The sequence below is a fragment of the Tetrao urogallus genome, assembly GCF_951394365.1.
Source record: "Tetrao urogallus genome assembly, chromosome: 1".
Lineage (NCBI taxonomy): Eukaryota > Metazoa > Chordata > Aves > Galliformes > Phasianidae > Tetrao > Tetrao urogallus.
Genome location: NC_136813.1, coordinates 178933231 through 178949385, shown reverse-complemented (window position 1 = coordinate 178949385; position 16155 = coordinate 178933231).

The window sequence follows — 16155 nt, the reverse complement described above, 5'->3', positions numbered from 1 at the left end:
GTATGTTTGCAAGTTAAAACAAGTGTTTCATTCCTAGATAAGGCTGCCGTCCAAGAGTCTGTCCCCTTCCTTCTTACAGCCCCCCTTTAGATACTGAAAAGCAGCTCTCAGATCTCCCTGGAGCCTTCTCTTCTCCAGGCTGAACAGCCCCAGCTCTCAGCCTGTCCTCATAGGAGAGGTGTTCCATCCCTTGGATCATTTTTGTGGCCCTCCTCTGGACACACTCCAGCAGGTCCATGTCTCTCCTGCACTGAGGACTCCACATCTGGACACGGTACTCCAGGTGAGGTCTCACAGAGCAGAGGGGCAGGATCACCTCCCTTGCCCTGCTGGCCTTGCTGCTTTTGATGCAGCCAGGGTATGGTTGGCAAGGGCACATTGCTGGCTCATGTCCAACTTCCCATCCACCAGCACCTCCAGGTCTTTTTCGCAGGGCTGCTTTCTATCCTTACATTCCCCAGCTTGTTCCTGCTGATAGCAGGGGTTGCCACGACCCAAGTGCAAGACCTCAGATTTGGTTTTGTTGACTCATGAGGTTCACTTGAGCCCACTGTTGGAGCCCGTCTGTGCCTGTCTGGATGACGTCCCATCCCTCAGGCATACTGACCATAACACAGTTTGGTATCATCCACAAACTTGCTATGATCTTTGTAAGATTCTGTTGTTGTTCTGTTGTTGTTCTGTTGCTGTGTTCTTGTATGATTCCTGTGATGTGATGTTCAGTGGCTGAAGGCTTCTCCCCATGCTTCCCTCCCAGTGCATCCGCTCTGAGAGGGCGTGAGCCATGAGAAATGTGTGTGCTGGCTGTAGGGCAGTGGAGCCTAGTGCCCTGCCTGAGGGGGTCATTCCCAGAAGAAACGGGCAGCAGGGTGAGGGGCCAAGCAGACTCAGGAAATACTCTGAGGTGTTGAGAGGCTTCTCGCGGCTGGAATTTTCTGGTAAGTGGGGAATATCAGGCTGAACCCCTTTCGCTGTCTCTCCATGGCCTTCTTTCTGATGACGGCTTTCTGCGGCACCTGCTTTGTATGTTTTAAATTAGTGGCTTTAACCTCATGTAAATGAGACCATTTGAGCCAAGGCAGCAGTGAAGTGTAAGAAACACTGCACCCACCCAGCGCAAGTTTGGTGTGTGCAAAGAATCCATTTTGAAAGAGGTAATTAGAAAGGAAGGAGAATGTGGCCGGTGGCCGTCCTGAGCTGAGGAGCTGACTGGGCCTGGGCTGGGACCCAGGAAATAACCAGACTGGGTGAGCTTGGAAAAACCAGTCCAAGGGAGAAACCCCCTGGAACGTGCCAGCTGAAGGGCCGCGTGCTTCGGCACCTGGAATGGAGGTTTGTGTCAGTTACATTTATGTTTCAAAATGAAAAACTGAGTGAGAATTAGGTTTTTTCTACATCTTTTAGAAGTTTTCTCACACAAGAAATGATTCTCAAATTAAACATATTTCTTGATTGCCTGGGGGGGGTTAGATGTCTTTTTTTTCTTATTCCCTCTGTTTTTACGGAGGACAAAGGGAATAATTAAACTTGGCTTAAATATAAAATAATCATGCAATAGCACATCAGATTTCTTGGTGTCTGTTTATGCAGTAATCCTTGGTTGGAGGAGGAGGGGTTCGGGAAAGACAGAGATACAAATAGAGACAAGCTGTCCTGACACTGTGTTTGTAGTATAACATAAGTGTCAAGAGAAGAAGAAACATTTATTGTTTGATTTTAGCATGAAAATTGCGATAACATTTGGCACTGCCTTAGAGCTACATTTCAAATGGATCAGATTCATAATGATTTCTGGGTCTTTGGGAAACCAAAATTATTTTCACTATAATTGACACGATAATTTTCACTGTAAAGATCAGGCAGGTATTGAGGCAAAGCCAACCTATTTAGCACTGAAACAATCCAGAGTCGCACTCAGTAATTCTCCAATATTCTTGTGCTCTGTATCTTACCTACAACCTTTTTCTCTAATTCTAGCCATGCAGTGCAAGAAATACATGAAGTTTATTAGAGACTTCTTAATCAGTTGGTGCCTTCTGTGTTGCATTTTTCCAGATCTCTATGATATGGGTTGCACCAAGTCTTCCCACCCTTCTGGCCTACTTTTCCATCCCTGCTGGGCTGGGTGCAGCTGTTGGCTGGTCTCACCACCCCCGTGCTGGTGCCTCATGCCAGGAGATGTCCCACAGAGACAGGAGGAGTGTGCCTTTGATGCCAAGTGAACAAATAAGAGATGGCTGATGGATGCTGTCAGATGCACCTGCTTTGTTTTTTGTTTTGCTTTTAACCACCACAGATATTAACACAAGGTACTACAGTGCAGCAGCTTGTGGTGAGAAAGTGGGGCTTTGCTGGCATCTGCTCGTAGTAAGACATTCTTGCATTGAGCAGATTCTTCCCAGATCAGTTTATGCTTGCACTGCCAGAATGGTATAAAAGGGTGGTGGAGCTGAGACTTGAGAAGAACACAGAATCCTCTTTGAATTGCATAAAGCGGTCATCAAAAACACACAATTACTTTTCATAACATGCTTTGGAGTATTTATAGGTAGCACATAAATATAAATGATTCATAAATAATTGTCTGATCTCTACAATTCAACCAGAAATCCCTTTATATTCTATATGAAATGATAACCTCAGAAATAAAATTATGAAAATCTCCATTTTCTTGCTTGTGCAAAATGAGCACAAGTAGAGGTGCAATTTCAGCCTCATGCCTATTTTTATACTGTAATCATGTTACTGAACTCAAGGCCTGTCTAATCGCTAATCTTCACTTATTGTGTGCCATATGGCTCATAGCTGAGCACCAGAGGACAAGGACTCTATTTGATGCATCACATATTATTACGGGTGAAAAAAGAAGAGTTATTACTGCATTTCACGAGAAGGTGAAAGCTGAGGCAAGGCTCACATTCCAGGGAGAATGACTGTGTTTCCTTTGTCAAGTCTTACTTTCAAGGACTTCAGAAGTAAGGTCAAGTTCCTCCTTCAAGTCACTGGCTAAAACCTCCCTCTGTCTGAGAGGTTTAATTAACAACCAGGAGAAAACCCTGATGGCACCATCCATTTTAAAGGTATTTGGAAGTGCTTCCTTCTTAAACACAAGTCTGCTGGATGTTCCCTTAAACACACCAGGCCTTGCCTGCTCGACCATAGCCTGGTCAATCCTCTGCAGCCCGCTCAATGCATCATGGCATGGCCATTCCACCATGGTCTGATCAATCTGCCATGGACTGGTCAATCCAACACGGCCCAGCCGTGGCCTGCTTGCCCTGCTCCTGGAGGAGGCAGCTATGGAGGCAAGGGGTCTCAACCAAAAGTGCCTGCACCTGAGAAACCTCGCCAAGGATTATTTCATTTAAAATCCTCCCGCTCTCAACTTTAACTCCCTCTCTGCCATCAAAGTTTCTAGTCAAAGCTAGAGCTCTAAGGGGTTTGCTGCAGACAAACCTGACCAGGTGGCCAAGCTTGCTCTCACTGAGGACATATCTCAGGGCTGCACCACCAAATGTCTGCCATGAAGTGCAAGGCCATGCTCAAAACATTGTGCCTAAAGCCACGCGTGTTTACTTTGCTAATTCAGAGTCTTATGCTGCTGCAGAAGGCATAAAGAAGATTCAAAAGTTGGAAGCTGCAGCCAAAAAAATCTGGGCTAGGACAAAGCCAGGACAGGTTTTCTCCAGATGGGTAACGTGGTGCTCCCTTTCAGGCCTGTTTGAGGCAGGGCGTTGCTCGATGTGCTTCATGGTATCTGAGGCTTGTGTTACACGCTGCCAACACAGCCCCTCCTGGCCTGCAGTAATTATGAGAATGGGAGCAGCGCTGCTGAAGTCAGCAGGGCCGCAGCCCACACCTGCATGGAGTGCTCCCAGCTCTGCTGAACTGCAAAGCTTTGGAATTCGGGAGCTAAGGGCCAAAGAACTGGAGCTGTGAAAGACTGAGCATCTCCAGCTCTTCTGACAGCACTTCCTCCTGCTCAAACCTTTAAGCCATCACCCATGAGTCCCACAGAACCAACAGCCCCACAGATGTGCTGTACTCCTTGCTTGGCACGCACAGATTTTGAGATTTCTAAGTAGAGGAGAGTGCCTTTGTAGGGGGCAAACACAGACAGACTCCGGCTGCCCTGCCCTGGCACCCAGCTGGCCCATGCATGAATGCACGTTCATCCAGCATTGCCCACCTTGAAAAGGCACTTCTTCATGCAGGAGCACTTCACTACCCGGTGCCGGGCTGAGCACTGTGCTCGGCTGCTTTACACACACTGTTGGGCTCCACAGCAGAGCTGACTCCTGCCATGCCAGCCTGCAGCATGGCCAGAAGACCTCTGGTGTTTTCATGTCTTAAACTGGCTATAATCTGGTTCTCTAATCTCATCTGACTGCTATGATCTTTTAGAGTGTTTTTAGCTTTCTTGAGGGTGGAGACAAGAGGCACAACAACACCTTCTGAAGAATGAGGCGTGTGGGCAGAACACAACTTGTGTTGTTGCACTTGAAGCTGAGTTCTCATCCACAGGTTGCTTTGGTTGGGGCAAGAACACAGCTCTGCAGCATGCCATGGAGGCCTTATGGTCTTAAGAGTTTTACTGCAAATGCAATTACCAGCATATGGAAATATTTAGAAGGTGGGAAAGCTTTTCAGCACCCTTGTCTTGCTTAACTTACCTCATCCAGTTTTGTCTGCAGTTGTGGTATGACTGAGCACCACAATCAGACCCAAATATAGAAACTTTTGTGCAGGCTTACAGGCTCTGATTTACTGTTTTGCTTGTGATGCTAAGTCTCAGTAATACTCTTTGAAAGTACTGCTAGAACTCCAGGCCATTGGGCTCCTAGCACGAGGGGAATGTGACAAAGATTTGAACATCACAAAGGGCAGTGAAGCTAAATTCCTTCCTGGAGAAATGCTGTGCATGTCAGGGAAACCCAAAAGAACCAGTGCTTGGACCATGAGCCTTCGAGTCATCAAGCATCTCTATCTGTTCTTAATAGGTTTCCTTAATGACGCTGATTAGATTTTTAGAGAGGAACTTGCAAGAACTCATGTTACTGCTGAGTTTGCAGACTCATATCAACCAGTATTGCAAAGTGTTGCTCCCTTGCCAAAGACTGGAATATGTGTATAGCTGGAATAATTTTATTGGCAAGCATCTCCCGTAAAGCAAGATAGTGTGTTCTAGTGGTAACATAGGCAGAGCTTTTTGCTGTTAGTGGACTAAGAAAATGCCATCATAAGACATAAATGAGAGTGATGTTCAACCCTCAGCATTATGAAGGCACATAATATTTTGTTTTGTGTTAATGTAGGTTTATGGTACTCAGTAACTCTTGGGAGTGACCCAACATGCAATACACCATGGCACATATAATTGTGAGAGCTGAAGTCAAAATTATTCACAGATCCATAAATCGTTCCCAAATTCTTTTTCTCTTTGTTTGCATGCTACGTTAGCTAAGTGGAGCAGATATGCATCCCGATCCGCGGAATTACAAGCAGGGCCTGGAAATCAGGACATTTCTCAAGAGTTTCATCTTTGCCAGGCCAATGTTTTACTCCTTGTTTGCCACACTTTTGAAGCCTTCAGTGAGGATGATGTAAGCTTCCCAGGTGTGGACGAAAGCCAAAAGCCTTTAGTTATTCCTTGTTGTGTAGGGTTGACATGACTGATAATCTGAGAGGGAAGAACTATTGGAAAGAAAAAAAAAAAAGAAACACATCTAAGTTTCCTTCTAGTCAACCCCAGCAGTCAAACTGAAGCTGTCTGCCTTTGCAGAAACCAGATGCAGTCGGCTGGGAAGCTCTCTCATGTTGCCTAGGGCGTAGCTTTGATCAACCAACCTCGGCTTGCCTCTCACAAAGCTTTCTTCATGCACCTGATATAGGATCCTGCCTGAGATAATGAATCATGATGTATTTAAAAGAAATTAAAGGATTCGTGTTGAGCTCTGCATCTAACCCAAGCCAGCAGCCTGATCACTCTTCCCATGCTCAGTGTGCAGGACAGTGACAATCCTGATCATGGACAGAGCACCCACAAATGTAGGTCACTGCAATCTGAGAGACAGAATCAATATTTCAGGGTGCACTGTTCCCTCTAGCTTATAAACTTAATTGAAGGGAAAGGAGAGGAAAAATTAATTTTTAAACAACCTGTCTAGAGGGCAAAATCATCTTAATTAAATCTCATTCATTCTTCCTCTAATCCAGCAGGCAGATGGTGTTTCCCTCCTGCACTTTGAAGAGGTTAGCCCAGAAAGGCTTCCAGAGAAAACAGATCTGAGGCTGACAGAGCTCCCCTTCAGACAGATTTCCACTGCAGGGATCACTGGCTCTGCCTGTCTGTCCTCAGACTGGCAGTTTTAAGACAACAGCCAGAATTAGAGGGAAAAGGCTCCTGAGGCTCCCAGCCCTATCCTTCCATGGTGAAAGAAACAAAAATAAGGGCAGTCAGATATTATAGAAAATACATTTTTTCCCCATGTGAACAGTTGTTTGTTCTTTTTATTGACTGAGTTTTGAGCCCCCTTGCTTACATCCAGGCTGGCTTTGAGAGAGGAGGTGCTAGGAAAGGTGCCCCAACAGAAGGCTGCACAAAAACGGCAGCAACATGCACCCTCCTCACCATGCTGTGTTTGTTTCATATTTTCAGTCTTTACTCTCTGGCCATGAACACAGGTTGCTTTTTTTCCTCTTTATTTACTTCCGCAGAACTGGAATTCCAGGAAAAACATATCCAACCATTACAAGGTTTGTGATCAAAGAGGTGAGAACTGGCTCTGCTTTCAGCCTGGCCTCTCCCTGACCATTCTGTTCTCCTGTTCCCACCAAAGGATGGGGCAGGGGCCAGCAGCAATAGCAGGGTGTCCTTCTGCAAGGCCTCTGGGAGTGGAAAGCTGCCAGTGCCCCCTGCCTCCCTGCTGGGGGTCTCTGCTAAGATGGAAGCAGCCAGGAAAGGAGAAATAAATGGGTCCCAGTTCTGCGATGGTGATGTTAAAGGATCAACATCCGAGAGGGGATCAGAGGAGGGGAGAGAAAAGAAAGTGAAGAGGCTGAGGGAAGGGAAAGGCAAAAGAGAGAAGCCAGGGACTGCTACCCCTCTGGGGGCAGCAGCAACTTTCTTCTGAAGGCCAGAAGCAGTGCATCTTTGAAGTTGTTTCAAGCTGAGTACATTAGAGCTCTGGGGGTGTTCACATAACAGAGATGCCTGGTAGCGCTGCCAGGGATTGTGTAAGGGCTGCCATGAAGTCAAGCAAGAATGGGATTAAGGAGCCACTCCCCAGCTAGCAGAGAAGTTGAGACTGCCAGGCAGGGCCCCACTTGCTAACCAACTGTAGAGGTGAGGTAGAACAGCTGGAAATCCACTCCTCTGGCTGTGGGAAGATCTTGCGTCCATGCCACACTGAGCCTGTCCACCTCCTGTGAATCGTTAGAACAAGGCTGAATTCAAGACCCTGATCCACAGAGCACCCTCAGCAGCCTGCTCCTCTCTGCCCTGAGGAGACTGTCCCCAGAGCAGGACATCACCTGAGCAAATTGGTTGCTGTGTGGCTGAGAAACAAAGTGGTGCATGAGGGCTCCTGGTGCGTTGACGAGTATCTCAAACTGATGTGAAATTACTCTTTATTTGTCCATTAATAACGCATTTTGAGATGTATTATTAAACCTCACATGGACACAGCACCACTCAGCAATAAATTACACCTGTATAAATCTTTACAAATATCCTATGTTATTAAACATGTATCCTGAATGCAATGGCAAGACAGGAGTGTTCCTACAGCACCGCTTGCTGCAGCCTGGGAAACAGATGAGTAAAGTTCTTTGGTGTCTGCCTTTTTGGCAGTCTTCCTCGTGCATCCAGCAGACACAGTTGTACACAGGACACTGAAGAAGATAAATGAGCACTTGGCATGACTGCTGAGACATGTCACCTGTACTGCATCCAAAAGCTTCGAAGGCATGTCTTTCAGAGCAGTGCTGTCACATGCTACAGCCAGCTGGCCATGCGACTTATGGGACGTGATGCAATGTTTGCCTGCATGTCCTTACCCAGGTGTATTTTGATGCCATTTCCCTGGTGATTCAAAACCTGTTTCTTCATGCTTCACAACTACGTGCTACTTGCTGGGGACAACTTGCACCATCTGTTTCCATTTGTGATAGTTAGGTGAAGAGGAATGTAGCAAGATTTCAGGTTTGCTAGCGCCACACCTCAAAAATCTCTGCTTGAAAATAGCAATGTACTTGCAAAACAACAAATGCTGGATATTTTTATCTGTGTATTTTAGATTTCTGATTCTTCAAAATACGGCTAATCTAAATTTTCCACTTTGTGAATATGAGTACTGGATACTTTCTTTTACAGAAATCACAGAATCACAGAATGGCTTTTGGATTAGAAGGGACCTCAAGGATCATGAATCTCCAACCCTCTCGGCACAGGCAGGGCCACCAACCTCTGCATTCAATACTAGAGCAGGCTGCCCAGGGCCCCATCCAACCTGGCCTTGAACACCTCCAGGGATGGACGGGGCATCCACAACCTGTCTGGGCAGCCTGTTCCAGCACCTCACCACTCTCTGGGTAAAGAACTTAAAACATGGAATGGTTTTACTCTTGCGTAATTATGAGCATGCAGGAGCTGGAGCATTATGGAAAACATCAAATCTTTGGCTTTCTTGATAAAATTACAAGAATGGCAATGCTGATGTTTAATAGAATAAGAAAACATTTTCTTTTATCTGTATCTATGTCATTTAATGGCAACAATATATCTTCGAATTGAGCCACGACTTGCAAATTTCAGTTTTCCTGGAAGAGATTTCTCAAGATTTTACCGGTAGCTAAGAAGGGGGAAATGTCATAGCACATAAATCACAGTGTTTGCTACCCACAAATCAATTTATAAAGCATGTTGGGCACCAGAAGATAGCTCAGCACAAGGCTGAAGATAGCAACACAGATAAAAGTTCAGATTCGTCTGAAAGAACTTGATGGATGGGTTAAAAGACATGCTATTAGTTCAGACAGAAAATCTACAGGAAGGGCAGACTATGTAACGGAGCATCCTGCAGAAATATGTAGTTATGCTGAAGACTGAATTGTGAACTGGGTGGTGGTGTGTGGCATGCTTCTGCAGCTGGGCCCACAAGCACTAAGTACAATTTGTCACCTCCTGCCTTAAAGGTTAGGCAGAAAAGGCTTTACAAAGGCTTTCATGGCAAAGGGGCTTAGAGGCAGGAATTGTCCTCCAAGTGAAGGGCAGCGTGCCATGCGTTCCCTTGGCTCCCATGGCACTCAGGGTTTGCTGAGTGCACGAGGGGCTGCACTGACTTTGGTTGGTGTCTGAGGGTTTGAATGGAGCCCAAATGGAGTTTGAATGGGCTGGTCAGAGGCTGCTTTAGCTGACACCCCGTGTTGACAGTTACATCAAAATTTGCCCATGGGGGATGTTTTCCATGACGGCAGTTATTCACTATGTGGCTTGGACTTTGGCATGTGTATTTTTTTATCACTGTTAATTATTACTCTGCACTGCAAAGTACAGGCAACTAGCAGCTCAGCTGCTTACCTAACCCAGCAGGAGTACCTTGCACAGGAACTCCTTGTTGTCTTCTGAATATTACTTTGGATTTTGGTCTGAGGAATATCTCACAGCAGGGGCTTCTGCTGTTCAGAGAAAAAACAAAATGTTTCCCATTTCCAGGCCTCCGTGTCAATGCATTTCATCTTGAACAAAGCGGCAGGTGAGGCAGAACTTTTCCACAGTTCACCCAGCAGTAAAGTGTGGTCAGTTTTCCCAGGTAAATTGGTTAATTCAGTGTTCAAATACTGACTTAAGGCCTTCAACCTGGAAACCTTCACTCCTGTAGTGAAAGATACTGGAATTGAAATCAGTATGGAAACATTCCTTATAGAGCCTTGGGGCTTTATCGTGCCCTGCACCCATCAACCATCCCTGCAAACATCTGCATAGAGAGCAGGTTTAATTCTCTGCAGTTTGCTTTGTCAGCCAGAAGCACAAGCACTAAGAGGTTCTCAGACTAATTTCTACATCGCTGTTGTATTATCCTACCTGCAAAATTAGATCTGTGCTGAAATAAGTAATTTGGAAGGCGAAATGTCAACATATATTGCCTACATATTTTATTGCCATAAATAATTGGACTTATTATCCAGTGATAATGAGCTACCTCTTATTTTGGCTGGAGCACCAGCAGTGATTCCCAGGCAGGTGGGCTGGGTGGCTGTCTGCCAGCGTGCTCTGCTACTGAGCATTTCAGCCACAGGTTTGGTCTGCGCATCAGCATTTGTCAGCATCATCAGTTTAAAATCCTCTGCATGTTGAGCCTCTAGGACGCTTCCTGAAGGCTTCTAATGAATGACAGACTTCTGCCACAGGACAGTCTAAGGCCTAAACTGAGATACAGTCCTGGCTCAAAATCTGCAAGATGGGTATTTTCTCTGCCCAAACATGAAAAGAAGGATTTAACAGGCATATGCTAAAAGTTATTGTCAGCAAGTATTTGTGTCTTCTTTAATATTGTTGGAATGTGCGAGCTTTAATGTTTTTGTGTGCACTTCAGGGCTCATTGAAGAGCAATGGTGTGTACTATCAGTGTCACCAGGGGTACAACATGTCACTTGGATCAGTTTTAAAGCAGCCCAGCTTTCTGCACAGGCCTCCCAGACTGTGTTTCAAAGCTGTGCTTGGGAACCTGAGCTGCTCCAGCCATTGCTCAAGCCAATGAGAACCAGCTTGTTCGAGGTGTGGTTACACACACCCTGTTCTGCTCTATAATTCATGGTAATTATATGCCGGCTGAAAACACAGAACAAAACCATAACTAGAAACAGATAGTCTGGGAACAAAAAAATCTTTGGTCTGTCACAGTTTTTAAATAGCTGTCACTTGTTTCCTCCTGCAAAAAGCTGTGGCTAAAACACAGCTGGACTCTGATTTCTTGTCTGCAAAGGGCCTCACCCTTGCAGAACCTCCCCCAGAGTGGGCACAGGAAAAGAAGGAGGTGTCCTGGAAACCCAGCCCTTCCAGGCTGATGTTAACACAGCTGCTCTGTCTTAAGAGGCAGAGGTTTCCTTCCCCAGCCCTTGGAGGTGCCTCTGGTTTATGTGTGGAGTCAGTGGACCCAACCAGGCAGTGGAACCTCTCAGTCTGAAGGGCAGGGCTGGTGGCTTTGGTTTCCTTATAAATCCAAACCTTGGTGTCAGGCTGTAATGAACCCTTGGTGCCAGCAGGGATCTCACCTGCTCCTGGCTACACACTGCGCCCTGCGCAAGGCCATAAACCCAACCTTTGTGCAGTCGCCAGTCCCTTATTGCACCTGGTTTAGTCATAGCAGAGTATGAATTGGCTTTGAATTGCTGGTTTGGTTTTTATTTCTTAGGAGTTTCTTTGATTCCTAAGGAGAAAAGCATGAACTCATAACTCTCCCAGAAAGAAGTACACAGGCTATTTTATTTAGCGTAGCTGCAGTACAGTATTTTTAACAATTAGTCCGTACTAATTAGCTAATTATGTTGTCACTAGTGAAACAATGAATAGATGTTAAATTCAATTGCTCAGTGCAATGACAGAATCAAACCCACGTGCAATGAGATAACACTCCCTGCAGTCACTCCCAGTTTCCCCACAGTTGCTACTACAGGAAAGATGCAAAACCGGAGCCAGCCTTTTCCAACTTATTTCATCCCATGACATCATGTAGACACCATATCCCTTACAGAGCCACAATGTCAGCCACTGCTCACCCACAGACTTCAGCATGGCCACAATGGTTGGAGTTTCTTGGACACGTTGGGTCAGGAGTGGATATTTGGTGATCTGGACATGTGTTCAGCTCTGCATATGTCCCATGTCATTGTAGTGTGAGCTCTTGGAAGCCCATTTTTCCCATGTGTGCTTGTGGAAGGAGCAGTACATCCTTGGGAATACAGTGCAATGTACCTGGCTGGTGGTTCCCATTAACAAGCAGCTGGTAAATGCAATTACAGACATCTGCCCTATGTATATGTGCTCTAATGAACATGCATCCATGCCATGACATGTCTTTGTTCTAGAGCCAAGGAGTTTTGATACAATGAGAATGTCCTTCATGTAATATCACACACATATTTTCAAGAGAAAAACCTGCCCAGTGGGATGGTTACAGACATCCTGCATCAGGTTTATTTGGCAGCCTCCCCACTGATGTCCCATGGAGCCCAACCAGTAACTGGGCACTATATGGTCACAGACCATACTCACACTTTGTACATTCTTATTTAACAGCATGTGCGTATGTCCACATGTACACACTAGTACATGCAAATTCTGCTGACTTCTCTTAGTAAAGGGCATAAATATATTAGACTAAATCAAGGTTCCTTTCATTAAAGTTAAAAGAAAAGCATTCCTATAAAGAAAAGCATCCAAATCAAGTCGCCTGAAAATTTGAAAAGAAAAATCCTGTACCAGGTAAGAAATGGTCACAAGTGGTATCTGTGGGCAGCAGTGGTTGCAGCAGTGAAGGTACAGGTACATGGCAGAAAGGTGCAGATAACCCAGATCACTTCTTTCTCAGCTGAAGAGAACCTATGAGGAGGCTGCTGGATAGGGAAAAATGCAGGATTATAAAGTAGAAATAAAAACCTCTACGGAAAAATTTGGTTTTGCAAATCAGAGGATGTGGAAAATATCTGAAGAGCTGATTTTTATCACCTTCCAGTCGGGATGTACGGTGCGATGCTGAATAGCTTCATAGGTAGAAGACATAAGCCCATTACTAGATTAATTGAATCATGGTAGCATGGCTCATGAAGATCACTTAGGAGACTCAAAAATGTAAATGGAAGACATTTTACTATAGACATCCTTATGTAAATTAACCCACATAGCCAATGCTACAAGTATCTTCAAGTCTGGACCTATTTACATAATACATAACGACAGCTGATGCAGAATCATTCTGAGTTGATTTACCTGTTTCTTCCCTTCTTGTGATATTTTAATTGCACTGTGACAGAAAACGTGAAGCTGTGAGTCAGAACAGAAGGTGTTCAATGTTAAAAATATGAATACAAACATTGTATGGATTCATAACCAAAAGACATAAACAAAAGCAGCAAGGTGGGTTTTAACAATAAATGCAAAAAAAAAAAAGAATTAAGGTTGCATATGATCCATTAATGACAGCAAAGGCAGCTCTCATGGAAAGCGATGTTTTCATTGAAGATCTTCCTCCTGCAGATTTTGATTTGAGAAAAGGCAATAAAAAGGCATAGAGCTTTCACCTGCATCAAGACAAGCTTAGTAGCTTGGCACAAGTTGTAGAATCAGAAAGTAAAGGCAAAGAACCATCTGTTTTTCAAGGTGCAGGGATCTGGTCGTCTGCTTTTCCAAGCCTGCTCTGTGAGCATTGATTAATGTTTTCCAGCCCGGTGAAAGCAGCAGGGCCCATCAGTGAGGCACAGATCTCCTCTGTATGAGTAAGGGCAGTAGAATCTGGCCTGAATGAATCAGAGCAACCACCTTAATTATGCTAACGGGGTGCCCAAGGCATTGCCTCATTCAGGCTGCACAGAACGGAGAGATGTCGGGCCCTTGGCAAACCAGCTGCTCTTCTCCTCGGGAGCTGGGATGCCCCTTGCTGCTGAGCAGCACACGGTGGGAGAGCGCCGAAATCTGAAGAAGGGCATAGGACGGCACAGCATCAGCAAACAGCGAGTAGCACTAGGTGGTGCTCTTTTCTCCACTAAGTTACTACTCCATGGGGTGTGAGAAGAATGGGCTTTTCTTCTTTTCTGGTTTTCTTTATTGTTTTTAAATGACGTTGTGCCCTATTTACTCCATCAGGATCTTCTCAAACAAGAGAAAACCCATAAGCAGTAATATAAAGTGAAAACCAATGCTTTCCTGTGCTGATTAGTCATCTTCTGTGAGCCTGGAGACATCCATCAGGCTGTGCAATCAGGTTGCTTCAGGTTCTTTTTTCCCAGTGCTGTTTGCAGTGTCCTGGAAGTGAGGGAATCTTACTTCCATAGAGAGATTCTCTCCTATCTGCACACAAGTCACTGTTGAGAAATCTGTTCCTGAGTCCATGTTGCCTTTCCCTTTGTGCCCTTCTCAGCCATGGTCTGCATTCCACCCTAACCCACCCTTTGTTCACTCCCTCCAAATATTTGTTTATTTAGTTATGTTCTCTCTGTCTGTTATTTAGCTGGGTATGCCTATATATATAAAGTTATTTCAAGTCTTTTCCCTTGTCATTACAATGCTTCCTCATTCCTGCTGGTTTCTCAGTGTACAGATCTGTCAGTGCTGTTATCAGCAGCCTCATGAGAATCTTTGCTGAAATCTGTATTTTCCATGAAAAGGCAGACAAAGGGATAATGACATCAACAGTTACAAAAAGGTCTAGAAAGATCCCCTAAGACAAAGCAACTCCTGGATAATGAGCAGCAAAAGAAATTCTGGACACAAAGACAGAAGAAAACAATTTTTCAATCTGGGAAAAAAAAAAAAAAAAGAGCTCATTATGTACAGGAAAAAAGATGTTAAATTAGGGATAATGCATGTCAGCTCAGTGCCTGTCCAGGAGGCAAACACAATCTCAGGACCTATTTGCAAAAGGACTGGGAAAAACAGAGTGCATTGCTGTGCTCTGCTAAATATCCATGGTGCGCCTAATCATGTGTGCAGCTTCCAGTGCAGCCACCCGAACTCAGGCAAGATAGAGCTGGAAAAACTCCACAGAACGGCCACAGAAATGTTCAGAAATGATGGGAGGAGAAGTTAAATGGCATAAGACTCTTCTGCTGGAAAAAGGGATTGCTGCAAAGCCATGGCTGGTTGGCTGCCCACTCTTTCTGTCAGTGCCAAGTTAGTGCCAAGGACTATCTGATTTTGTGCACTTTTTGGAGTGAGCCCTTTTGGTGTTATTCCATATTGTTAATCCAAACAATTCTTTAATTCCTAATGTAGTAATGAAATCTTCTGTTTTTCTCCATCCCTTGGTATCAATTATTTTTCTGAGCCTAAGTGATAGTTTGTTAAAGCCAGTTCCCTTTAAAGCACATCATGGTTGTATGAGACTTTGGTGGGAAGAGCACTGTTTAGGCACTTTATCCAGCCAAACCACAGGAGGTGGATGTCCTGCTGGGTCAGACCAAAACCCAAAAATGCCACATGTGCCCAGCACCGGTGATGGTCCTGGTGTAGCTGCACAACAGCCCGCACAGGCTGGCCAAGCACAGATCTGAAAGACCCAGATGGGTCTGTGAGGTCCCTGCACATGTACCTGACATCTTCCTCTGGCCCAGACTGCTAAGATCACAGGCATTGACCTGTCTGTTCCTCTTATTAGCTGGTAATGGAGATGTTGTTCACAAATCTTGTCTAATCCCTTCTGATGCCTGCTAATAGTCTGCTTCCCCAACCTCCTGTGGCAATGGATTCCAGAAGTTGCTGCAGTGCAGGGACATGCTGTCCCATTTCAGCAGCAAACTAAATACTTGCACCTTGTCCATGGGAAAAAACTGAAATAAGATTCAGTCCTTCGCTGTTCTGCCTATTATCCTTTGGCCCAAGCATTCCCAAACGATACATATGCAGTGAGTGGTATGAAAGCTACTTTGAATAAGTATTAAGGAAAGCAAAGCTCAACATGCTGCATTCTTCCAGAGGAAGGTGATGCCTCATCTCTGCCTTGGATAGGAGAGCTGGAAGCACAGATTTTCCTGGCAAGGAAAGGTGAGCCTTGCAGTCTGCCACAGACCTTATAGCAGTGGCTTCTGTTGCTGCTGCACCACAACACAATTCTTTTCTTATAGCAGTGGTCCTTCCATAGCAAGCTCTATCTGGAAACTCCTTATATGAAGCTTGTCACAACTCTGTTGCAACTACTTATTTTAATTTCATGAGTTTGTGGGATTGCCAAGCCAGTCTGCATACACATGGAGAATAAAACAACTTGTGCCATGCTTAATTTACAGCTGTCATCTCTTAATTTCTAAATTCCATGATGCTATCAAGCTGAATACTCTCAGTTTGTTCTTGCAAGATCCATTCTTTGCCTGCCCAACCCTCTGTTTTGCAGGTGACACACCACCCACTCGCTCTCCGCCAAGCTCCAGCGCTGCCTGTGGCTT